The following is a 25,785-nucleotide window of genomic DNA, read 5'->3' on the forward strand; positions in this document are numbered from 1 at the left end:
TCTGCACTAAAATTTTTTTTAATCATACAATATTCTATTTAAACATTCCAAATATCAAAAGATGACTACTTTAGGGTCAATATTTTACCACTTTGCAGAGAGCCAATGAATCATTCCCCATCATCAGCTCCAGGAACTTCCCGTAATGATCTCATAATCCTGGGGCTCACATGCCCCCAGTTTCTCAGCCTCCATGAAGTTCATTCCTCACTAAAGTTTGGGGTCTGTTCCCACGTAGGTGTAATGGAATCAGCAGAACGATAAAGATGATAGAACTGGCATTTAGAGGGAATGTTCATTTCTAACAATTGCCTCTTCTAATGAGTCACTGAAATGCCTCTATGATTATAAAATTCTCCTTCATAAAATTTGCTATTTTGTAACACTGGAAATTTTAAATCTTTACACTTAGCTCTTGAATGATCAGCCTGAGTGATAATATCTTAGGACTGAGTGTGTTGAAATTCAATTGAAGTTAGAATTTCATACCCCAGTGTCTCAGGTGACTTTTAATAACTTTGAGGCACTAATATGCCTCTAGAAGCAGTTTTCAACCTGTGGATTGTGGCTCCTTTGGAGGTTGAAATACCCTTTCACAGGGCCTGCATATCTGATTTTTACATTATGATTCACAACAGTAACAAAAATTACAGTTATGAAGTAGCAGTGAAAACAATTTTATGGATGGGGGTCACAACATGACGAACTACATTAAAGGGTTGTAGCATTAGGAAGGTTAAGAACCACTATTCTAGATTTAGAAATAAGTTTGTCAAAATTCTTTAGGGGTAAAGAAATAAAATACCTCAAACAAGATATAGAAATGAAGATTTTTTGGGGGGGGCAGGTGGTAGTGGCACACGCCTTTAATCCCAGCACTCAGGAGGCAGAGGCAGGCAGATCTCTGTGAGTTTGAGGCCAGCCTGGTCTACAGAGTGACCAGGAGAGAAATCCTGTCTCAAAAAACAAAACAACAAAAACATGAAGATCTTCTCAAAAAATATTCAAGAATAGTGAAGAGAGACTAGTAGTAGTTCTATGGATCAGGCATTTGCATACCATTATCCCTTGACTGAAAAGCTGAACATCCCTTAGATTTTAACCAACCTGGCAGAAACCCAGACACTTGATAGAAAAGATTGGTGGTTCTCAGACACCAATATCCAGTTATGCCAGTTATGCCCTGCCATTTGTTTCTAAGAATTCTGTACGAATTCACATAGAACTTAGTCCTCAGAAAAAGCAGAGCCATAGTAAGAATTTTACTTTTACCAAACAGATAGCTTTCTCCCACACATTATTTAATACATAATGCAACTAGATGAGCATTTGAGTTTTGGGCAGGTGCCCATGCCTTTAATCCCTTCACTCAGGAAGCAGAAGCAGAAGCAGGAAGATCTTTGGGAGTTTCAGATTAACCAGGGCTATATAGTAAGGCCTGTCTCAAAGAAAGAAGAAATGGGAGGGGGAGAGAAAGTAAGGGCAGGAGGGAGGGAGAGAAGGAAGAAGGAGGGAAGGAGGAAAAAAGGGAAATATCTGAGTCTGACTTTCCCACCAGCACACCTGTAAGTGAGCTCCATGTTGATAGTATATAATGTAAAGAAAATCATCGATAGACAATCAGAATTAAATTCACAAGAAACAATATTTTTCTTTCTTGACATCAAGTTTCAATTTCACTTTCAGGTTTAGTAAAACAAGCAATTTACACAGTGCTAGTCCCTTATAAAATTATAATGCACAATTTATATTGAATAATGTGGGTTTTACCTGATGTGTAATTACCATGTGATCCACATGTTATTTGTATCAAGCATGTTACCTGACTACAATGATTTTAAATAAAGTAATCTACTATGGTTTTATTTAATAAAATATGTAAAATGTTATATTTGGAAAATGCTGTAAGTCACTAAACAGAAATCTGATCCAAATTTAACAACTCTGTTAATTGAAAAAAAGGCATTTGCAGTTGCAAATGATAATTATCTTGACTTGACTTAGTTTTACAGAAAATGAACATGTTTACTTGATTCCCTTTTAAAATTCTGACTTTAATAGTGACTCCAAAGCAACACAGACTATCCTTTGTGTTTGACATCAAAGGGAAAAAAAGAGAATTAGTCAACCTTGCTGCTCTACCTTTAACTGCATTGATTCCTATGATGGGTTTTTCATAGCATGTCAAGTGATTGCTGTTTTGCAGGAAAGGTGTTACTTTGACTCAATATCAAAGCAATGTATTATGCTTCAGCCTTCCATTGTATTTCTTGTTCAGTGAACTGTCAAAAAAGAACAAGAAGGAGTGCTTTTAAATTTCACATGCATGGAAGAAGAAAAATCCCTCAAATAAAATATCTGCTTTCTAAATGGGTGATTTTGCTGTGCTATTTAGAATTGGATGTCTTTTGGCTTGTTGTACATGTTTAACTAGGATGCATTTTTTAAACTATAAAAAGCTTTCTCATCACCATCCCTAATGACATTTGGACCCTGATCATTCTTTTCTATCCTGGACATTGCAGGACAGTTAACCACAGTTCTAGTCATAGTCATCACTAACTCAATGCCAGTAATAACAAATGTAAACATCCAGGCATATCTAAGTTTCCCACTGGGGGCAAAGTCTCCCCTGGTTGTGAACAAGTAATCTATCAGGAAAAGCATAATTCTTTTACAAAGGACTTTGATGTAGAATACATTTCTCATTCAAATGATTCACATTTGAGATCATTATATTTTCAATAGTACCTGTCAGATAATTTGCAGAAGTCAAAAATCTTAAATCTCATATAGTTATCTGCTTAAGAGTGTAAATAATATAGTGACATTAGTTTTTTAAATAATGATTTGTATCATTTATGAACTAACAAAAATATTTTTATGATTTTTATGTTTAGTTCTATGAAATGTCTCCTAGTGATATGATAATATGATTATATTCAGTGATAAATGAATCATCTTTATTAGAAAATTATATAAAAGAATGAACAATTCGGAAAAATAACAATAGTTTTCATGTCTTATTCTGTATTGTTTAAGCAAAAATTTTGCTCCCATTTGACTTGCTCAATAATTAGTCTTAAAATTCTTAACATTTCTTAGATAACTTGAATAATTCCTCTGTATTGACAGTAATTGCGCTGTAATTTTCATACTTATTTGTAAGCACTTGACATCTAGTTTTATTATCACAGAACAGTGTAGTCACACTTCAAAACAGACAACAGAGAAAATGTGCCAATTTTCCTTATTTGGATTTTTAATGTTTTAGATATTAAAATTGTAGATATTTATACATGGAGGTATATAACTGTTATACCACCAGTACAGAGTCTTTGTCAGCTGGATGGTAATTTTTGTACTATAGACCAGGTTGGCCTCAAACTCACAAAGATTTACCTGCCTCCACCTCTTGAGTGCCTGGATTGAAGGCATGTGCCACCACCTGCCATGAATCAAGAGTTCTAAGTCATCCTGTCTCAAAAATCCAGTCATCTACCTTTGTGATTTCCACAATTTTTCATTGTTCTGTTTGCTACCAAGATCTCCTAAGTTGTACGGGCTATCAATTATCTCACTTAATTGTAGTTGTTTATATCACTATTGTAATTGTTGCTTTTGTAATATTATCAGCTTTCTTTATGTGACAGTTTTCATTGTTAACTTCCATAACTTAGAATCATATGGAAAGAGACTCTTCATAGCAGATATCAGGTGGCCTAGGCTTACCTATGAGAGATTTTTAATTCATCAAGAGGTAGAAAGACCCACCTTGAATGTGGGCAGCACTATATCCTGGGCTGGGCACTGGATGATATAAGAAGTGGGAAAGTAATCTAAGTAGTAGTAAGCCTGCATATATTCAGTTTTTGTGCCCTTGACAGAGGATGTAATGTGCTTCAAGTTCCTGACTTTGTCTTCCCATCAATGATGGAGTTGTGAACTAAAATAAACTTTTTCCCATAAGTGGCCTTTTGTCAAGGTATTTTATCACAAATACAGATAAGAAACTAGAATACACCACAAAAAAGTTTTTCAGTCACTTATTGAATAATTAATATAAAATGCCAATATTTAGCTAGATAATTTAGATAGCTACTATATACTTCAGAATTGGGGGGGCATACTGTGCTTCGCAGTATTACTCAAAATTATATTTAAATGACATAAATAGGTTGTCCATTTAAAATATAATGTATGTAATGTCATGGAAAGCAGTTCTAACAGTTTAAGTTATAAAACATAAATTACAAACTAAGAGAGGAATGTTGTCATTGAGTCGTTCCTCAGATCTAGGCCATTTTGCAACTGTCATGTTGTGTGGTATGTCATGTCAGTAGTATATCAATCATATTACTCATGTATAACTTACCATAGCATATTGAAAAATATGGTTTATCAACTGGCCCCTTATCTCAGTGTCTAAGAGACATCAGTTCAGGTACAATTTATTTTTAAAACTTTCTCTGGGATATCAGAACCTAGGATATTTATGCTCAGTTTTGATTGACAACAGAAGTAAAGAGTTATACTTCATTCCTGTTTGTGATCATTATGCAAATATTTCCAAATGAATGTTTCTGCCTTTATTTGTGCTTTTAATTTATGATGAACACTAGAAAGTACTATTCTGGGTATAGTTAAACTATCCACTTACGGTATAGCAGACTGTTCTGACCTCTTTTTAACAGGATTGTATCAAATTTGAAAATGCACATGTGGATTTATGTAGGTACATGAATGTAGTATCCATTCAAATTCTAGCAGCTAACAGATAGAAATGTACTCTTTTGCTTAATCATTTCATTAAGAGGTTACTTGTGAGCTGTATTATACTTTTCTTTGTGACTAACATTTTAAAAAAGAAAAGATATTTATTTTGAGTTCACTTTTCCTACATTTATACTACTTTACATTGATATCAATTTTGCAATTGATTATGTGCCCAATTAAACACTTTCCTGTTCTTCTTCTTCCTCTGGCTCCTCCTTTTCCACTGCTTTAAACACATTCACTCTTCCTCTCAGGCTGGCTTGAAAACTACTATGGCGCTCAGCTGGCCTCAAACTCAGTGATCCCCATGCCTTATCTTCCCAGTCCTTAGGATTACAGGTTTGAGACATCACACCTAGCGCTAATTAAAGAAAACTTTAAATAGTTTAGAAACACAAAGCAAAGTGCTCATTTACCATAATATATATATATATATATACATATATATATATATATATTACTTTACAATAAGTTCTCTTATGGCACAATGTGAAAAAACTTCGTAAGTATTGGATGTATCCTTAACACACACAAAACAAAACAAAACAAAACAAAACCCACTACCTGCACACATATGGCTATGGCCATATATGTGTACTTAAATATTGAAATATCTATAGATATTTAAATACAGATGTTTTTAAATGATGGCAACATATTTTCTATTCTATGAATCTTTAAAAGGAAAGCCTTATTTCAATATTTACAGACTATATCATTCATTCAATGTCATTAGCTGAAATGTTTGCACTTAGTGGTATTTTTTAATGTTGCTATGAACAAGAGGACCTTATATATAAATTGAAATTACCCCATAAACTCATCCATTTTTTTTCTGTGATTGTACAGTGCAGAGTAAATGAAGGGGATATTTTTCTTTGAATTGACCAAAACATACAGTTTCCCTTTCTCTAGTAGGAAACAAATACGGTTGTTGTTTGTTTTCTTCCTGTTCTTTCCATAGCCCTCCCTCTTCCATTCTGATACAATAAAAGCTATTTGCTTCACAATGGGTTGCAGGAACCTGTAATTTATAATCATTTAAGTAGTGCAGTTTATCATCCATGAACATAATTCCTTTTCTAGTCACACATTAATGTTCCAAATAGTCATTTTTTACCTCATTTGTAAAAAAAAAAAAAAAAAAAATGTATCTTTGATTTCAGTGTCTATTCTTTGCTTTGTAGAGAAAAACATTTTAGTTCTTCAAGATTTGAACAAATGAACTATGACATTTTCTCCAGTTGCACCGTGCTCACTGATCGCTTTTACCCCCTATTCAGTAGTCTAGCTGTTTACCCATTAAAATCACTGATAACATCCCCGTGTTTATGTCTTGTCTCTCACTGATTAGGACCCACTAAGGTCTGAGACAGTACAGCCCATATTCATTAACTTGACTCTAGCATTTATTTAGGTTAAGGTCACCATCTGTGGAACTGTGTTCCTATTGCGCACTGCAAATATGAACCAGCACAGCCTTTAAATCAAGTGCTGTCAAACTAACATGAGAAAACAAGCCACAGAGCTGTCTCTGAGAAGCTTTGTTCTCTGACCTGGATTCCCCAGATGGGTAATGTGGTTGAAATATAGAAAAACTAACATTCACATGAAGTGATGCAGTGAACACAGTATTGTAGACAATGATTGTAGACCCCCAAACATAGATGTTAGAAGACTAACATCTGCTTTTCTGTGTGATATCCCCCACAGCTGTTTAGAGAATCATAAATTGCTCTGTCAAAAGCTTGTTTACAAAAGCCTAGCCAATTTCAAAATGAAGCTGCCTTTGAGCCGTCCCTGTTTCATGTTAGTGTTTGGAAAATAAATCTGAGTGGTTAAGACATAAATGCATCAACTCAAAAGTAAATGGCAATGGAAACCAAGTAAAATCAAAAGATGTTCCAAAATTTAACTTACTGTCCTGAATGAAAAATGCATGGTTGCAATTTTTCATCGTATATTTTTTATTATTAAAGAAGATTTTTTACAATTTTTTTCTTATTTTATATATTGATCCCAGTTCCCTCTCCCTCCCATCTCCCATGTCCCCCACAGACCGCCTATCCCATTTCCCATCTACACTCCAGGGTGGAGTGAGGTCTTCCATGCTGGATCATTAAAATCTGTCAAGTCATTTGGGGTAGGGCTTAAACCCTTCCCCATGTAAAGAGGAGAAAATTTAAAGGGCTGTAATATTGATTTTGTGCACCATATGACACTATGGTACCTAATACTCCCAACAGATGATGTGATGAAAACATGTATTATTCAAAGATAAATGGGAATTAGTGATAAGGTTGCAGGCACACATGTATGCAACAGTTTTCAAAGTGTAATTACTGAAAGATCACCATCTGTATCACTTGCAAATACATTTCAAATGCTTGAGTCTGAGGGAGCAGGATGGTCAAGCTGGGAAAGAGACAGAGAATGAGAGCAAGGAAAGAATTGTCTTGATAGAGAGAGACATTATGGGGTTAGCGAGAAACTTAGCATTAGGGAAATTCCCAGGAACCCACAAGGATGACCCCAGCTAAGATTCCTTGCAATTAGTGGAGAGGGTGCCTGAACTGGCCTTCCCCTGTAATCAGATTGATGACTACCCCAACTCTCATCATAGAGCCTTCATCCAGTAATTGATGGAACCAGATGCAGAGATCCATAACCAAAACACCTGGCCAAGCACTGGGAATTCAGTAGAAGAGAGGGAGGATGGAACATATAACCAAGGGAAGTCAAGATCATGATGGAGAAACCTACAGAGACAGCTGAATCAAGTTCGTGGAAACTCATGGACTCTAGACATAGACAAACAGCTGTGGGGACTCCATGGGACTGAACTAGGTCCTCCATATGTAGGAGACAGTTGTGTAGCTTGGTCTATTTGAGGGGCCCCTGGCAGTGGAACCAGGATCTATCCCTAGTACATGAGCTAGCTTGTTGGGGCCCATTACCTATGGTGGGATACCTTGCTCACCCTCATTGCAGAGGGGAGGGGCTTGGTCCTGCCTCAACTTAATGTGCCAGGATTTGTTGACTCACCAAGGGAGGGCTGGAGGAAGGGTGGTATGAAGAACTGTAACCCCCCAAAAGGGGAAATAGACAAGATCTCCTGAGTAAATTGAGAGCATAGAGAGAAGGGGGGGTGGTAGAGCAGTGGGGAGGGGAAAGGGAGAGGGAGAAGAACACTAGGAATCAGGAAGGTCAATTTGGTGGAAGGACACAGAGGGAAAACAAGGGAAGTTATACCTTGACAGAGGAAGCTATTATAGGGTTAGCAAGAAATCCAACACTAGGGAAATTCCCAGGAATCCACAAGGATGACCCCAGCTAAGAATCTAAAGAAGATTGGAAAGGGTACCTTAACTGTCCTTCCTCTATTATCAGATTGATGACTACCTTATATGTTACCATAGAGCCTCCATGCAGTAAAGGGTAGAAGTAGATGCAGTGATGCATAGCTAAACACTGGGCTGAGCTCCTAGAGTTCAGTTGCAGAGAGGGAGGAGTGATAATATGAGCAAAGGAGTCAGGACCATGTTGGGGAGACCCAAAGAGACAGCTGACTGAAGCAAGTAGGAGCTCAGTGACTCAAGAATGACATCTAGTGAACCTGCATGGCACCAAACTGGGCCCTCTGAATGTGCATGAAAGTTGGGGTACTTGGGCAGTTTATGGGACTATTGGCAATGGAAACAGTATTTATCCCTAGTTCATGAACTGCTTTTTGGAGCCAATTCCCTATGGAGTAATACTCTCTCAGCCTTAGATACAGGGTGGAGGGCCTTGGTCCTGTCCCAAATGATGTCACAGACTTTGATGATTACCCATGGGAGACATCGCCCTCTATAAAGAGTGGATAGGGGGTGGGTTGGAGAAGAGATGGGAGAAGGGGGATGAAGGGGAGGTGAGAACTGGGATTGGTATGTAAAATAAGATTGTTCTAAAAATAATAAAAAATCAATATAAAGCAGAAAAAATTAAAAATAAATTTAAAAATAAAATGTTTGGGTCATTTGAGAAACCTATTGAATCAGAAATTCTGGGATAGGTCTTAGGTTATAAAAAGCCCTCTAGGGGATTTGGATGTACGTTTGAGAATCACTTAGACATGAATGAAGGAAGGAAGGAAGAAAGGGAAGAAGGAAGGAAGGAAGGAAGGAAGGAAGGAAGGAAGGAAGGAAGGAAGAGCTAAATAGGTGAGAGAGTAGGTAAAAGGATGAATGGTTAGGTATAAGTGTCCATGTAGGAACAGTTGTATGTATAAATACAGATGTCAATATAAATGTAGATATAGATATGTAGCAAGACAGATGTGTGTAATTGCTCTTGAAGGATTTTGTAGAGAAGCAAATTACTTTATGAGCTTACTGTATAATTATATAAAACCCAGTATTGTTCTATAAGCAATGGATCCTCTGACTTATCAACTGAGAAGACAGATTTCAGATTTTTTTGTTGACTATCTCCCAGTTAAGCTCATCCAAAGTGTTTGCTCATCAAGTTTGCTACTGGGACAATTTCTGTCACAAAAGACTGATCACTTATTTTTGTTCCAGCCAGTGCTGTTCTGTGTCCATGTTGCATCTGTTGGTAGGTCTGGTGGTTTGGAGGACTGGATATGTAGGATTCTGAAGCAATGTTTTACTGTTTGTTCATGCTGTTTGAATACCTTTTTGTTGGTGTCCCCCACCCCTTCAACATTCATTTTTAAATATATAAATGTATAATTTACATTCAGCTTACCACTCATATACAGCACTATTTATAATGAAGATTAATTAGACAGTGCTAAATAACTAAGGTGAGGCACATTTAAATACAGCATGTTATAGTTCATCAAAACATAGTACAATTGGAAAGAAATTTCAAAAATCAAAAAAATATTCACTGTTTGATTTGGAGATAAGGGCTGATATTGATGACGACCATTTGCTTTCATAGCTCTTACAATAACCAAAGACAGTGTAAATTAAGAACTATGAAGTGATACAGATAATAAAATAGGTGGATTATAAATTATTTTCTCCAATTTCACACTGCATCCAGAATTTACTTGTCTACCTGTTATGACATCTTTCGTTTCACCAGTTTTCATATTAAAAACATTGTTGATGATAAAATTAAATGGTGAGTCTCCCCTTTAGAGGGAGAGCAAGCCTGCTGGAGATAAAAGATTGACACTAAACCACACAGCATTCCTATTTAGGGAGGAAGGACTGTTAAAGAGTTTATAGCTTTAAGGAAATGTTTCTCTTTATTTTAACCCAAGAATACAGTAATTTATCATGCTCAGGAAGTGTTTAGGGGTGGGTAATGGCAGTTTCCCTAATATTTAAAGGCATGAGGCTTGAAACTTTTTGAAGCCCTCTTTGTTTTTTAGATAAACATAGCCAGTGGCTTTAGTTTTTTTCTTTTTTTTTCTTTTTTTTTTTTTTTTCCTCTTTTGTACATGCAATTCCTTCTGGCTTTAAAATTCTGAAAATTCTAAACAAGCATGGATCAATAATTATAAAACTAAAAAGAAGTACTTGTTTGGTATCTCTAATGTAAATAAGATGATCTGGCTGACTCATTCTCTCTAAGCTGTGGAATGCTCACACGCTGTGAGTTGTGATGGTATGCCCTGGATCACTTTGATCACCCTGGCTGATAATAACAAAAATAAACAACGAAACTAGTTTAATAAAGAGTTTAGAGCCTTATGTTATTGAAAACACAGAGCTTTTCCCTTTTTTTCCCCTTTTTATAATGTTATCAGTCTAGAGAGACTGATAGCAAGAGAAGGTGAGGCAGTATGAAGATAAATGTGTCAATGTCCAGTTCAGCAATTGTGAACTGGGGTAATTCTAACATGAGATTAATCTATTAATGTTGGGATATATTTTTTTTACTTCACAACTGATAGAGACATTAATGTAATATGGTGTCTGGTGTTTGAGCACAGAGATGCATGTAAGCATTCTACAATGTATAGGAGAACACACAAACTGCAAACGTGCATAGTGCTGAATTTGGAGAACACTGGGAGAGAGCAAGAAATGTGTAGTTTTCTGTATTTATTTCTTAGGTTTAAGGAAATTTTTTCTAGAAACCTCCAACCATCATTTCCCGGTGAGCTGCCCAAGTGAGTCAAGGGAGGTCTGATGGCATTGAGCCTGAGTTTGAGGATTAGTTGTGGGCAAAAGAAGCAATATTTCCAAGATTAGTTTACTTAGTTCCCAAATGCCTGGGGTGTAGCTACTCTATACTCTGCCAACAAGAACAGCAAATGACCATTGTATACTCATACTACTTTCTTTATGAGTGAGAAAGAAGAATTCGGCATCATTAACAGTGTTGTTAACCACTGAAGAATAAACACTATGTTGATTAGCATTTTAAGTCCTTCCTGTGGGATTTTGAGTAGCCCTTCAGCTCCTGTATTTTTCTGTTTTGTCAGCCTCAAGATCTTCACAGATTTTTTAAGGGTGACTCAAGAGGCTTATTAACAATCAGAATATTTTTTTCACAAAGAGGATCATATTCAAACAGGAGAAATGGCAACTTTTAAATAAAGTGTTGATTGAGCCTCTCTCTATATTGAGTTATTCATTGATTTTATTACTAATTGGGGTAAGAAATATTATTAGCTTGGATCAGGATGGAACAAAGAACTAGACAAGAAAAGGACAGAAGTAGGTATGGCTTAAAGAAATCACAATGGAATTTATTGACAGATTGTCTATGGAATGTGATATACAAACATGATGACATGGAAGCTAAGTTTTAAGACACTGCAGGATTTGAGTTGCCACTGAATTAAATAAAGGAGATCCAGAAACATGAAGAAAATCTAACATGAGGCTTGAAGGAATCAGGGTGGCAGAGGAAGAATGAGTGCTAGTGAATGACTATTCAGAAAGCCAAGGGATGACAATGTTTTAAAAAGAGTGAGCAATTACTTATCATCTGCATGAGCTTCCAGTGGGTAGGTGCAAGTATGCCTCACTGGCCAGATACACTCCTGAATAATGCATAATTGCCGATCAATATAATTATCAGTAGCACTCACTTGCATTTTTTGAAGAGTTTTGATTTGCAAAAGTCATGTAGTTACCCTGCTATTCTGTCAAATATTTGGCAGCTTGAGGACTGCTTGGGGTTAGTGATGTGTAGGTTATTGGGTAATATTAGTAAGGTGAGTTCTGGGACTGAGGCTGTAGCTCAGTGGTAAAGAACTTGTCCATACACATAAGGCCCAAAATTCAATCCCTACTACTGAAAAAAAAGTAATAAAGAAAAGAAAAAGTAAAAGAAAAAAATGTGGTGGAGGCAGAAGAATCATTGAAGTTTGAAGTGTGCTCAAGAAATGGGCATTAAGGAAGACTGAATAAAGAAGAATATAGTGTGTGTATGTGTGTGTGTGTGTGTGTGTGTGTGTGTGTGTGTGTGTGTGTGTGTGTGTGTGTGTGTGTTAAATTTTTAAAAGGATTTTTACTGTGAGGTGGTGGCTCTGAAAGTGTGAGCAAGAAATTTTGTATGGTGGGGCATACCACATCATAACCTGATGCTGACTGAGCCAGATTCAGTTGAAATGAGAATATGGATGGTACATAAGATAATAGCTTGAGTGATGTCCTGAGTAGGCAAAATGGAATATAAGGCATAGTGCAATGTCTAAAATTAGGCATGCTGTTCTATGTTAAATGAGGAGACAAACAGAGGAAACTTCCCAGCTGGGAGATAACGTGAGGAGCTTCACAGTTGGAAAGGAAAGGAAGATAAAATGAGAATTCATGGAATATGGGAATTGTGATTTACTGGAATGTAGAGTTTCCTGGAGGAAGAGCATTAAGTGGAGTTTGAATGGCGGTTTGGGTTCAGGCCATAGCAAGCCTGCAATATTCTCCTGAAGGCCATGTTTGACCTGCCAAGTGCTGGATGGTTATGGAAGGGACTTGAAGGCAGGAACATCACAACCAACAATAAAAGAACTTATATTAGTGGCTCAGGGTGAAAGTTCAGCAGGTGCTAGGGGCGATAAGGGAACATATGGGAGAGGTGGTAACACAGCAAGTTCTCATCAGATCTCTTTGCTCTTTGAACAGGAGCATGGCTAAGTGACACATTTATTTACTTGACTTAAAAAAGATGGCTGCTTGTTTTCTTGCTGCTTTGCTTTTAACTTAAGCTCTTCTTTCATATCAAGAATAAGGGTTACTTTCCTAAAATGGAAAAAAAAAAAGATGTCTTTTTATCAAGCTGGGAAGACACTTCCTGTCTTTATTGTTGATTGATGTAAATGTGTACTGGCATATTTAAAATAATAGTATGTATCAATTTCACTGTTGCTAATATTTTAAAGGATTTATTAATAATGTATGTATTGCTTAACTAGCCAGTATTTCTGGACATGGAGATTGGCTACTTAAAAGCCATGACCAATCTAGAATCCTACAAATACTTGTTCCCTAATCATCTAAAAACCAAAATTGTAAAAATATTTGGAGACAGTGATGGGCTTCAAAAGTAAGTGCTTAGCTCAGACATGCAGCTATTAAGCCAGTTGACAGAGTCTCATGCTGTGCTACCCTTGGAGAACCTTGAGTCTTGGTTATTTCCCATTACCAAAATGTTCTTCTCTTCATTCAGTTGTTTCTCAAAATTCTCAGCACCTACTTTTTGCAAAGCAGACTGTTTACAAGGCAGAAATAGAGTGAGGTGAGAATCTTTTCCACTGTGAATCTTCTAAGTCAATGGGAAAGTAATAAACAAATGCCCAACCATAAAGAGCAATTACAAGTTGAGATAAGTACTAGGAAGAAATGGACAGAAGGTTGAGATAGAAAAGCCAGGGAACATTGACTTCAGATTGGGAAGGTCAGGGAATGCTTTCTTGAGCAAATGATACTTAAGCAGAGACCTAATGAAGGAAGAGCCAGCCATGGGAAAATGCCCTGGAAGAACAGCTCAGGCACAGGAAACAGGGCAAAAGGAAATCCCTAAGCAGGCCAGAGCTTGCCTTGGCCCTAAGTATTTGGAAAACATGGGGAGAGATGAGCAGGAGAGGAAAGGTTGAGGAAGTTGGCAAGATGTTTTGGTAGAGGGAGGCTCGGTATGGATGATTTTTTTCTAAGTACAATGGAAACCCATTGACTCTTTCTTTGCTTGCCTATTGTTATAAAAGCTTGAGAATGGCCTATTCCTTTATGCAGCACTTGAACACAGCTCTAAACCTAGATGAGTGGGGTATGAATTATGTTAGAGTGATCTTGAACATGATGCAACCTTTCTTTTCTTAGTTACTCACCTATAAAATGGAAGTGTACCTTCTAGTCATGTGGTTTAGTGTATTTAATATATACACAACATATGATGTGCATATAATAAAAGGAAGGCATTTTTTAGAATATTCTCATCTCTCCTACGATAACATAAACAAGAGCAAGAATAGATTGTTAGCTTGGGTGATGGTGAAAGTGGAGCGAGAAAGAAGGGTCAGATTCCTGAATTGTTTTAGAGATAGAATCAACAGAACTTTAAAACAGATGAAATGTGGGACACAAGTTCAAGAAAAAGGTAAAGAAATAGTATTTAATTTCTGGCTAGAGAACTCAATGGAAAAGATCATCATCAATTTATCTTCTTTGATCATCATTATTAACATCAACAATAACAGTTCTTCTTGAGAGGGTACTGCAAGCCAGGCATAGTGAAAGATGCTTTATCAGCAATCAACACTTCTCAGGCTGTGGGAGGGTGGGGTACAAAGACATTTGCCAGAGAGAAAAGTGAAGAGTTTGTTATTGGATAAATGAAGTTTTCTATGACATGAGATAACAGGTGAGAGGGTCAAAAGATAGTTGGATAGACAACTCCATTAAAAAAAAACAGACAATTGGCGTAGAGATGATAATATTTCAGAGTCATGAACTTTGCAGTGGAATTCATCATCGTGTTCTTTTATATATTGGCTTGGGATGTTACAATAATATTTTTATCTCTTTTGGTTTAATCTTTTCTTCTAAGTTCAAGACCTGCTTCCTAACAAAGATCTTTCTACATCTTTCCAGATCTTTTTGAATTTCCAGATAGTTCTCCACAATGTAAAACACTCTATCAACATTGTTGGCTTTGAACATAACTATTGAACCTGATGGATCTGTCTGTGGTGTCTATGAAACACCATCTCTTAATTAAAGTTCAAAGAGGATTAGTACAAGTTATGCTTTGAAATCAGCAGAATTTCATTAATTCAGATGGATAAAGAAAATTGTTTATTGATGGTGTTTAAATGGACATGTAAACAATCTTTTTCTAATCCCACACAGTTAGTGGCATAAGGTCTTGAGAAAGCATGAAACATTTTTATCAGCCTCATATTTCACAAAGCTTGCCAAACACAGCTCATTTTCCATAGAAATTTGCAAACTGAGTACTGGCCAAATTTCAGAGTCGCTGAATGTACGCCAATGAATAAAATTGTTAAACACTTTGATTTTCCCTTACTTTTTCCTTAAAAAGTAAGATAGCATGTGTCTCAGTATCATATTGTTCAGCATCTATTATACAGCACTCTGGTTTGCTTGAGAAGAAGCCTATATGATTGCTTCAGTAAGAACATGGACATGAGGGAGTCTCTTGGAAACACTGTTTGATAGCCTTCCTTGGGAAAAACCTGCTTCTTGAAAAAAAAAAACCACTATCTTTTAGAATGCAGTGGCATCATCTTTTAAAAAATCAGGTAATGTCAGTGCCTTTATGGTGGAAACATTTCACACAAACCCAGAATATGTGAAAGTTGCATATTACTGTTATATTGTATGAATATAAGTGCTGGAATCTGTGCCTTGTAGATAACTGAAGTTACTAGCAAACCTTTCCTTGGAAGCATTACTCCTATTAGCATAATGCACCATTTTAAACAAAATCTTGAGTGCAAGGTAGAATGGTCATAGTAGCACTAATAAACTCTTATTTATAGGCAGTAATCCTGTATGCCCAAGAATCATTTAAAACAATGAAGAATAGAAAGCAAACAAGTAATATTAATAGCCATGATGAAATTAATATAATTTTAATAACTGTGTCATAAGCACAACCACAGTTATTCTTGTGACCACTCTCTTCATTGCCACATTTTGCTAGTTTCCTTTCTATTTGTAAGTGTGAAAACAGACACTGGCCCCTGGCAATGCTCTAACTTGAAAAAAAAGCTTGAAAGATTAGATGCTTTAGGTTTGTGAGATAGCTCAACAGATTAAGATGTTTGCTACCAATTCTGATCACCTGAGTTTGGGCCAAAGGACCCATGTAGTAGAAGGAAAGAACTGAAGTCCACAAGGTGTCTTCTGAGCTACATATGCTCACATGTGCATGTGCACACACACACACACACACACACACACACACACACACACACACACACACGTTAAATAAATTTAAAGAACTTTAAAGTAGACTCTTTCCTTTCTAATAAATAAAACGTAAGGGGCAATAGTAAGTTGCTACATTTTCACTAGGAGGAATACACTAAGTTGTTCTTCTGGAACTAAATGGAATCCAAGAGCCACTGTATGTTCTAAGGAGCAGTCATAGATGAAGCTGTGAGCATGCAGAGATGGGTTTGGTGTTCAACATTGGAGGCATTAGGGTGGATCAGAATGGCACCATGGTGCTGGAGCAGAATCCTTACTCGCAGTGACTGAGACGAAACCCCTATGTCCTACTTCTAAGGGACTTTGGTCCTAGTTTCAAGATCAAATAGAAGCCTGATTACAATGTTGTGCTTGAATTTACAGGAGTAATGGAAAATTCAGAAGAGCCTTCCATCATCAGCAAGGGTTCTTGTGAGGGAATAAGAATTGGCATTCCATTCCTATTTTCAATGAAGCAGTTTTATCAAAATAAAATTCACATATCATATCATTTAGCCATTTAGGCTGAATAACTCAAGGGTATATCCACGGAGCCACTCCCACACTCTTTTGTAGAATCATTTCATCACCCCTAAAATAAAACTGCCTCCTTTCATCATTGCTGTTGTCTGCTCATTCCCTGAGTCCTTGGAAACCACCGACCTGTCACTATAAATGTACCTGTCTTGAACATTTCTTGGAAATGGCATCACACAATCTGGGCCTGCCACATTTCAGTCATCATCAAGCTGTCTGTTCATGCACCTGCATATTTTGATACAAGTCTACACTCTCAGTTCTGTTGGGTTTATACCCTAGAGCTGAACTGTTGAGTCATAGAACTATCTAACATTTTGAGAAACCACCAAGCTGTTTTCTAAAGCATTTGACATTCCCACCAGCAGTGCAGTCCAAAGGATTCTGATCCTCACCACTGAATTTGTAAGTTATTTCAGTATGTGATGCTCATCTCCCATGGTTTTGATTTGCATGTCCGTGATAGCTGGTGATGCTGAATTGAGCATTTTCTTTAGAGGGACACCAGTTCAGACCCTCCTTCATCCACTTTTTTCTTGAGCTCTTTTACTCTTTGTCCTTGAACTGGAAGAGTGATTTTAATATATGCTTTATGGCAATCCCTTATCAGGTATATGTGTGAGTATTTCTTCTAAATGGTATGTTCCATGTCCAACATTCATACTGCATTTCTAGTGTTTCCTCCAAGCAGGTACATGTCTACTGAATCACTTAGCTCAAGATTGTATCTTTTAGATGCTCTTCCCTAAGAGAGCACTCTGGATCTCTTGGCATTCTGTTCCTAGGAAGGCCTCTCCAAGTGGAGAAATCCCCAGGGTTTCTGACTCAGGGGATCACAGAGACCCAAGGACTTCTCCCTCCCAGGGCGTCGTGCCATCCATTCCAGCTGGGGAGCCTGGCTGGCTGGCTCCTTTAGCACTGAGAAGTACCCTTGCCTCTTGCTTTCTTCCCTGTCCCCACACCGGGCAAGAGCTCTATAGGAGGTATTGCGGAGTCAGTTGTGTCTGGAGCTGCTGTTGCTGCGAAGATGTAAGGGCCGCAGAGATGTAAGAAGATATTACATGTGTGTTTTCGCGATCCATGTGCTGTACCTCTTGTGAGAAGCAGACTACTACCAGAACCAGCATGATATAGACAGCTTCAGATATTAAGTAAGCCCACTGAAGGAAGAAGGCACAGTGGGAAAGGATAGATGGAATCATACTGGAAGGGTTGTCTTCACTCAGCTCACTGCATCCTACACTTTTGTCTCCTTCAATTTCTAAGTTTAGAAGTTTTGGATGTTACTCTAGAATGTTGGTTCTCAACCTTCCTAATACTGTGACCCTTTAATACTGTTTCTCATGTTATGGTAATCCCCAACCAAAAAATTATTTGCATTGCTACTTCATGTAATTTTGCTATCAATAGGAATTGTAATGTAAATATATGATATGCAACCCCTGTGAAAGGGTCTTTTGACACCCCCCAAAAGGGGTCTCAGCCAAATTGCTGCTTTCAAAGGTTTGGGACCTTCAAGCCAGGCTAACTCTACTGCAATGTTAGTGCCAAAACAATTCATATTTTGTTGAAAACTAGACATAAGTCTTAAGAAGGATCACCTCTTTTCTAAGTTATTTCTTCAGCATTTGAAACTTGACTTTCAAATACAGGTGGCTTGATAATGTTGTGAATGCCCCAGTGGTCTTCTAATTTAACATTTCTGTGTCACGACTAAGAAAACAGAGTCTTTGTGGGTAAGACTTTGGCAGTGTCATCTGAATAGTCCATTACAGAAGTGACACTAAGTATCATTGCTGCTGAGACATTTTTCAGTTTCATTCTTTGATTACTATATATTGACAACAACAGGCAACAAGAGAGGGTGTTTGCCACTGATGCTGTTGATTTTGTGATAGCTTGAGCTTTCATTATATGCTGGTGCAGAACCACAAAATGAGGCCTGTCACCTTCCTTGTGGCCACTCCATGAAAGAAAGTGAATTCAGAAAACCTTGCATTTTCTGTTTGAGATGAGAAAGGCAGCCTTTGAGACATACCTTACTATTCCTCATTTTCATTTGACTTATTTTTCTGACTTCATAGAAAAATCTCAAAATTTAGTATTTTCTTAGTTAGTTTTGAATATTACCAAAATGTTCACAGAGCTAAGCTTCTTGCTGATATCACATATCTATATGTAAAATTTTCTAGGACTCTTTTCTGAAGTCACAGTAAATGTGTTTGGTGATTTTGTTTTAACACTATCACGGTGAAATCACAAGCTTTTCTAAATATTGACTATGTAAGACATCAAACTGTGAAAATTTCAATCCAATTTCTTTTCATTGAGTTTCCTTTGTCTATCATGTACTCAGGTCACAATATTATATGTACAAAATAGGTTATTACATGACACGTTGTTTCTGAAGACCATTTCCTCCACTTAGATTGTGATATTTTGCAATGTGTTGAATGATTCCATATGTCAGGCAAGGTTATATATTATGTTTCTGATTTTATATATAATAACAACCACCAACTGAATCAACTCATCAATTTGGTTTCCTGCTTGCCTATTATTATTCACTGGAAACATTTGTTTTCTACCTGAATGAGCCACAAAGGCAGACAAATAGTTTTCTTTTCCAACCATCTCTTTAAATCCCCTAGAGAGAAACTCTACCTTTTAGCAGGAATATTTTATAAGTATTTGAAAACTGAGTTCTGTCTTTACAAAAAAGGAAACAGATTAAGTTTTCTGTTGTACCTATTTTTAGTTGTAAAAAATCATTTGTAGAAACCAGGTTGAGGCCAAGTTCCTCATCACAGGCCCAAAGTGGGATTTTGTAAACCTGTAGAGCCTGGATTTGTTATTGCACGCAGCTGTGCAAATTTGCAAACATTTCCTCCTTTCCTTCTCAATTCAGAGCCTTGTAGAAGGAGACAGTTTGGACTGCTGCCTCAGTAGCTAACATTTGTGGAGGCTGCAAAGCAGGAAGCAAAGTCTAAGCCTCTCTCTCTCTCTCTCTGTCTCTCTCTGTCTCTCTCTCTCTCTCTCTGTGTGTGTGTGTGTGTGTGTGTGTGTGTTGTTCCTTAGATCTTTCAAACTTTTCATTTATTTTTATCAGAGCATTTAAATTCCAGGCAGAGAGAATATACAAACCAATTAGTTATGAATCAATATCATCAATGGTATTTTCATTATGGTAATCATAGTGAATTTCAGAGAATCGCTTAAAAACCTCTAAGTGTGTGCTGCACGTGGCAGAAGAAGGAAGACTGGGAAGAGGAAAGGATACATTTTCAAAATGCCATATTTATTTCACACTGTAGCTTTCTCAGAACTAACCAATGAGAGAAAAACAGTTTGTTCTATGTCCTCTGAAAATTGTTCTTGCATTTGTTTTCAGTTTAGCCACTGGAACCAAAAAAATACAGGGGTCTGTCCATAACTCAAGATACTCCTGAAAGTGAAGTTCTCATGCTCTCTATGTGCATTCATGTGCCACATACCATGTGCATAAGCACATGTGATATTTTCTAGGGCCCCTCTCTCACTCATCCGTGTTTGATTCAGTTCTCTGCTGAGAGCTTTTCATAAATACTTCTATATCAAACAAATACTATGGTCTTCACACCAGATGATAAGCTTCTTTGGGTAGACATAAAAATACTCAGAAATTCATCAATGTGCATGCTTGGTAAATCTAGACTCCTGATATCACTAAAGTGGGGAATGGAGAGTGAGGTTGTTATTTGGAGCAGAAATTTTAGAGCATCTGGAATATCAGGTGGAAAGTGGTGGAGACCATTCAGAATCACAATGAGCAAAGAAACTGTTGTAGGTTGCAAGTTTTCAGAAATTACAGATAAATACTCAACATGCTCCACATTGGAGCCTTTGGCATAGAAAACTTTTGTTACACCAAAAAATTGGAGTCAATTCTGTTTCTAATTGTGTAGCATTCCCTTTGAGTTGTTCAGTCAGAAGACCCGATTTGGGAATATAAAAATTGCATCTGGTGTCTGGGAGATGGCTCAGTATACTAAGTGTTTGCCAGGTACCATTAGAATCTGAATTCAGATACCCAACACCCACATGAAAAGGCATGATCTTGTGTTTCTGGAATCTGTAGTATTGGGGAGGTAGAGACAGGTGGATCACTGGAGCTTGCTGACCAGCTGGTCTTTAAGAATTGGTATGCAGCTAACCTGAACAAGGGGGAGCTAATGGACCCCCAGACTGATAGTTAGGAAACCAGCATTGGACCTACTCAGACCCCCTGAATGTGGGTCCCAGTTAGAAGGCCTGGGCAGTCTAAGGGACCTCTGACAGTGGAATCAGGATGTATCCCTGGTGCATGAAAGGACTTTGGGAGCACATTCCCCATGAAGTTATACTCCCTTAGCCTAGAGGCAGGAGAGAGGGCCTAGTCCCTACACCAAATGACTCGACAGATTTTGATGATCCCTCCTGGGAGGCTGCACACTCCCTGTGGAGTGGGGGAGATGGGATGGGGTGGTCTGGGGGCATAAAAGGGATGGAGGGAGAGGGAACTAGGATCAATATGTAAAATAAGAAAAAATATGTAAGAATTGGTATGCTATCAGTTTAGTGAGGAACCTTGTCTCAAAGTAAAACAACGTGGAGAGTGGTAGATAAGGAATCAATTTCTGTCCTACAGATGCATGATACATATGCATGTGTATAAATGTGTACTCATTCAAATATGTACATGCAGCACAAGTCCACATACTCGTACACATGCATGTACATGTGCTCGCGCATGCGTACACACACACGTTAACACCTACAAATGATTGCATCCAGCAGGAATTTAATTTAGAGGTCATTACAGCTGTCAGCATGGTGTTTTTGTGGGACTCCAAATAGTGAAAATGGATGTGTGTCTTACTCTTTTGCCTGCTCTTGAGACTGTTTTCCTCCTATTGAGTTGCATTGTTTAGTCTAGATAACAGGGTATTTTCCTCCTTTATTGTATCTTGTTTTGTCATGTTAGTTGTTGTCTCTTAGAAGTCTACTATGGAGAAATGGAGAAAGAGTTGATCAGGGGCCAGGGGGAGGGGGAGGGGATGTTAGGGCATGCAACTGAGAGGAGTGGAATGAGGGAAAACTGTGGTCAGGATATATTTATGAGAGAAGAATCTGTTTTCAATTTTTAAAAAAGACGCAAAGAAAAATGTCACTATAGTTTATAGATGAAGACACTGAGACACAGAGAGGATGAGAGATTTGTGCCACTTTCCACAGCTATGGCCTCTCATGATTATGAACCAGAGGTTCTGTTTGTAAAGTCTGAATACTCCCAACCATACTCATAACACAGGAAATCATCTTTGAAGATGTGTGAACACTTGACTGGCCTCAGAACACCCACATTCCACACCCAAATACAGGATTTGAATGTTTTATGGTACTGAGGTAATTTAATATTGTTCGAGATATTTTTAACTCATAAGAAAAAAATACTTAACCCTGTGGTGTTTTCTTCCCTCTCTCCCTATCTCTCCATTCCCTCATTTCTTTTTCTTTTTCCATTAAAGGACAGGGATATCTGTAAGGTAGATTTATTAATTTTGAGTTTGTAAATAAAGGAGGCAGTTATTCTTTACTGTGATAAATATTTGGGTGCCAAAATGACCATTGTTTACCAGTTCTTTATCCCTCGCTAATACCCTTCCACACTTCCCAATTATTAATCGTATAATTGTCAGGTGTTTCATATGAATCTATTGTAGACTTCCCAGAAAGCATTTTTGAATAACCGAATTTCAGACAATGACCCCTACTGATAAAGCTGAGTACTTTAACAAAAGAGATGGGGTTGACAAACAAATCATCCCAAAGGAGAAATTACAAGTAAAAAGAACTTCAGAACAAATGTAAGCCGATGAGAAATTTATTGAAGCAATATTGAACACTACTACATGCCATTATGTTCCTGAAAGGTAGGAGACTGGTTGAAATCATTTTTCTGTTGGGGTTTCCATGTTAAGCTGTTAAGGTAAGTAGAAGAACACCATATTAAAAATTAACACAGTTATTTGCTGTTTCACATAAGTTTTTACGTTAGGTGTTTAAACTCATTCTTGATATTTCCTGCTACTGTTTACTACCAAGGGGCAAACACGGATTCAGGGGGAAAGTTATAGTTTCAATTTGTATGAAGTTAGGAAAGTAGGTATAAACGTGTTTTTTGAAAAGAAAATGAGCAACTTGACCTATTTTTTCTTGAATAGTTATTGGATAAACTGTGATATACCTTGCTAGTAATTGCTAATGCCATCACTATATATTCTCTAGCTGATTGGAATGTGGAGAAGTCTTATTTAAAATTTCAAATTGCTCAAATGGCACTTGTCTTCACATGTGCCCTTTAATATATATCAATCTAATGGATATATGTATGTATGTACATACATGTGTGTGCCCTAATAACACTGTAAATTTTGAATCATAAAACAGAAGAACATGCAAATTTTTATGGCATTTACAATCAATAAATCTCTATCAGAATTGAGCAAAAGTATTTTCTTGGTTTCAGTTTTTAATCAAACTTTCACCTCTTCCAAGTGAAGGTCTAGGTCAAGGGAAGACCTAACATACCTCCAGTCCAAATATGGCTGGTTTAAGGTCTGAAACACCATTCCTTTGGTGCCAAACAATTCTATTGCATGTAGGGAAATGAAATTATTTCAATTCCATACTTGTCTATTTTGAAAGGAAACTAGAGGAGAAACCATTGTAGTACATATGATTTGACAAAAAAAAAAATCCTTTTCCAAGATTATGATCACTGACATGCTCAGGAAATAGGTTCTTATGAAAAATTGCAGTGAATCTATTCGGTGTCATCTTTTGTTTCAAATGTTGGAATTAATAAATATGCTTCTTCTGTCTCAAAAAGTAGTGTAGAGAGAAACACTGATAAAATCCATAGTTCTATTAGCAGTGTCTTAGATATGTGTAGTTGAATATAATAGTCATTTGAACAGTGTGGGTGCTGAGCATTTAGAATACATCAACTATGGCCAAGAAGTTGTTTTTTTTTTTAATTTTATTCCCTTTTAATTCAATAACTGTATATGGTCACATATGGCTGATATGTTGAATGGCACAAGTATAAAATGTAATTACTAAACTATATATATTGAAACATTCCATTGCATTGTAATCCTATATATCAACATTTTGATTTGGATAGCATGGCAACCATTATTTCCTTTGATAAATGTAAATTACTTACAGATTTTTTTAAACATCCATCCTCAATATTTGCTACTAAGCTGGCTATTTGTAGTACAGGTTAAAATTACATTATTAGGTTATATGTTTCATTTTCTATTCTAATATGTGAACTACAAGCATTTTACTGATTATCATTGTTTTTGATTGAAGTTGAATACTTCATTATGGTACAGACCCAATATTATAAAACATTCAATAAAAAAGTACATAGGGTCCCAAAAGTAAAGTTTGTGAGGTTCATATGAATAATAGATTAGGAATTTATTGAAGTTGTGATATTATTTAATATGAAAAATTATTGTAAAAATCTCAATTTTTAAAGGCTTATCACATAAATATTGTAATATGCCTGTGAAACATTGTAATATGCCTGTGAACCCCACGACCTTTGAGGTCAGTTCACCTCCAACAGAATTTCATCAGTGTTAGCCCAAAAGGTAGTGAAGTAAACATATGTGAATGAACAAGATTTAAAATGTATTCCTGTTAACTTAAAGTAATAAGAAATAAAATGTCTACATACCGGATGCCTTGGCATGCTCTGGTACCACTTCATAGGGGAATACACCTTGAGAGAAGGAGACATTAGAATGTAGTTGATTTAATTTGGTTTCATATAAACTATAAACTAAACTCACTAATGCAGTATGAAATATATACTCACTAATGCAGTCCTGTCAGTATTGATAGCCTGAGAATGTGACTTCTACAAAAGAAAGAATCTAAAAACATGTCCAGTGCTCCTATGTCAAGTATTATGTTACTAACAATCCAGCACATTTTGCAAGTTGTTGTCCATGATCTAGAGCAAGTACAATTAACCTCATCTTTCAGAGTTAGTCATGAAGAGTTGGAGTCAATTTGCATACCAAGGCTACATAAAATGGTAGTTCTATTTAAGCTCCATGGCTCATGCTTCTCATTGAAATAGCAAAGCATGTAGCTGTAGGTGGTCCCAAGGATGGGTAATTTCAAGACATAATGATGCCACCAAGATCCTCAGGAGATTTTATTTTTCTACTTCCAACTTTTGGACATAAGACAGCAGACACAGCTCCATGAATCACAACTTCAAATAAATGATCAAAAGAACATTTTCCCCTAGAGTGTATCTATACATTCTTTAATAAAAGGTAAAGCTAATCCCTAAGAGTTCCTTCTTTCCCAGGAAATTTGCCCTTTGTCCTCATTCTATATCCAGGATTCACCACAACCTATCCCTCAACTAATAAGAGACAAGCAGTATAGGGTTATGGTAACTGATGCCATAGTTGGTGTGGATGAATGGACCTTCTCTCCCTGAGCAGTAGAAAGGACACATCTCTCCCAAGTAGGTGGAAGGCCAAATTCTGGGATTAGTTCCAGCTCTGCCAATGAGGAATGAGTTGTAAGCTGATGAACAGCTTCTAATTGTGACTGTTATGTCCCATAGAATTTTGACTGTATTTCTGCCATAGGGTTATTGCCACGTGGGCATCTGTTACTGTTGATAGATCGCATATTGAATCCCTTTAACAGATGCTAGAACCCGAGGAATAGGAAATAACTGTTTTCAGTATTACATACAGTAGTAGTACCTAGTCTACTGAGTGCTTGAGAAATATTGACTCAGTTGATTAAAAGTGGCCTTTGCTAATTGATTAAATGCTTTCTTACCTTTCCTATTGAAGTTTAGTTCTTTAAAATCAACTTATTTGTTTGCATTTTGATACCTTCCCAGTAAACCTATGTTTACTCATTCCAGAAAATGATTAAGGGATCTTAATCATGAAGGTACTGGAATAAAGTTACTGTGGGTGCTGTGTAATATAAACCCTGA

The 25,785-nt window shown here is 36.9% G+C and overlaps 1 protein-coding gene across 2 annotated transcripts in view; it reads left to right on the plus strand.

Moving 5' to 3' along the window:
- Arhgap6 (Rho GTPase activating protein 6) overlaps nucleotides 1-25,785 on the plus strand; it is a 480,929-nt gene that overhangs the window by 340,099 nt on the left and 115,045 nt on the right. The window lies entirely within an intron of this gene.

This window comes from Phodopus roborovskii, unplaced genomic scaffold (assembly GCF_943737965.1).
Source record: "Phodopus roborovskii unplaced genomic scaffold, PHOROB, whole genome shotgun sequence".
NCBI lineage: Eukaryota > Metazoa > Chordata > Mammalia > Rodentia > Cricetidae > Phodopus > Phodopus roborovskii.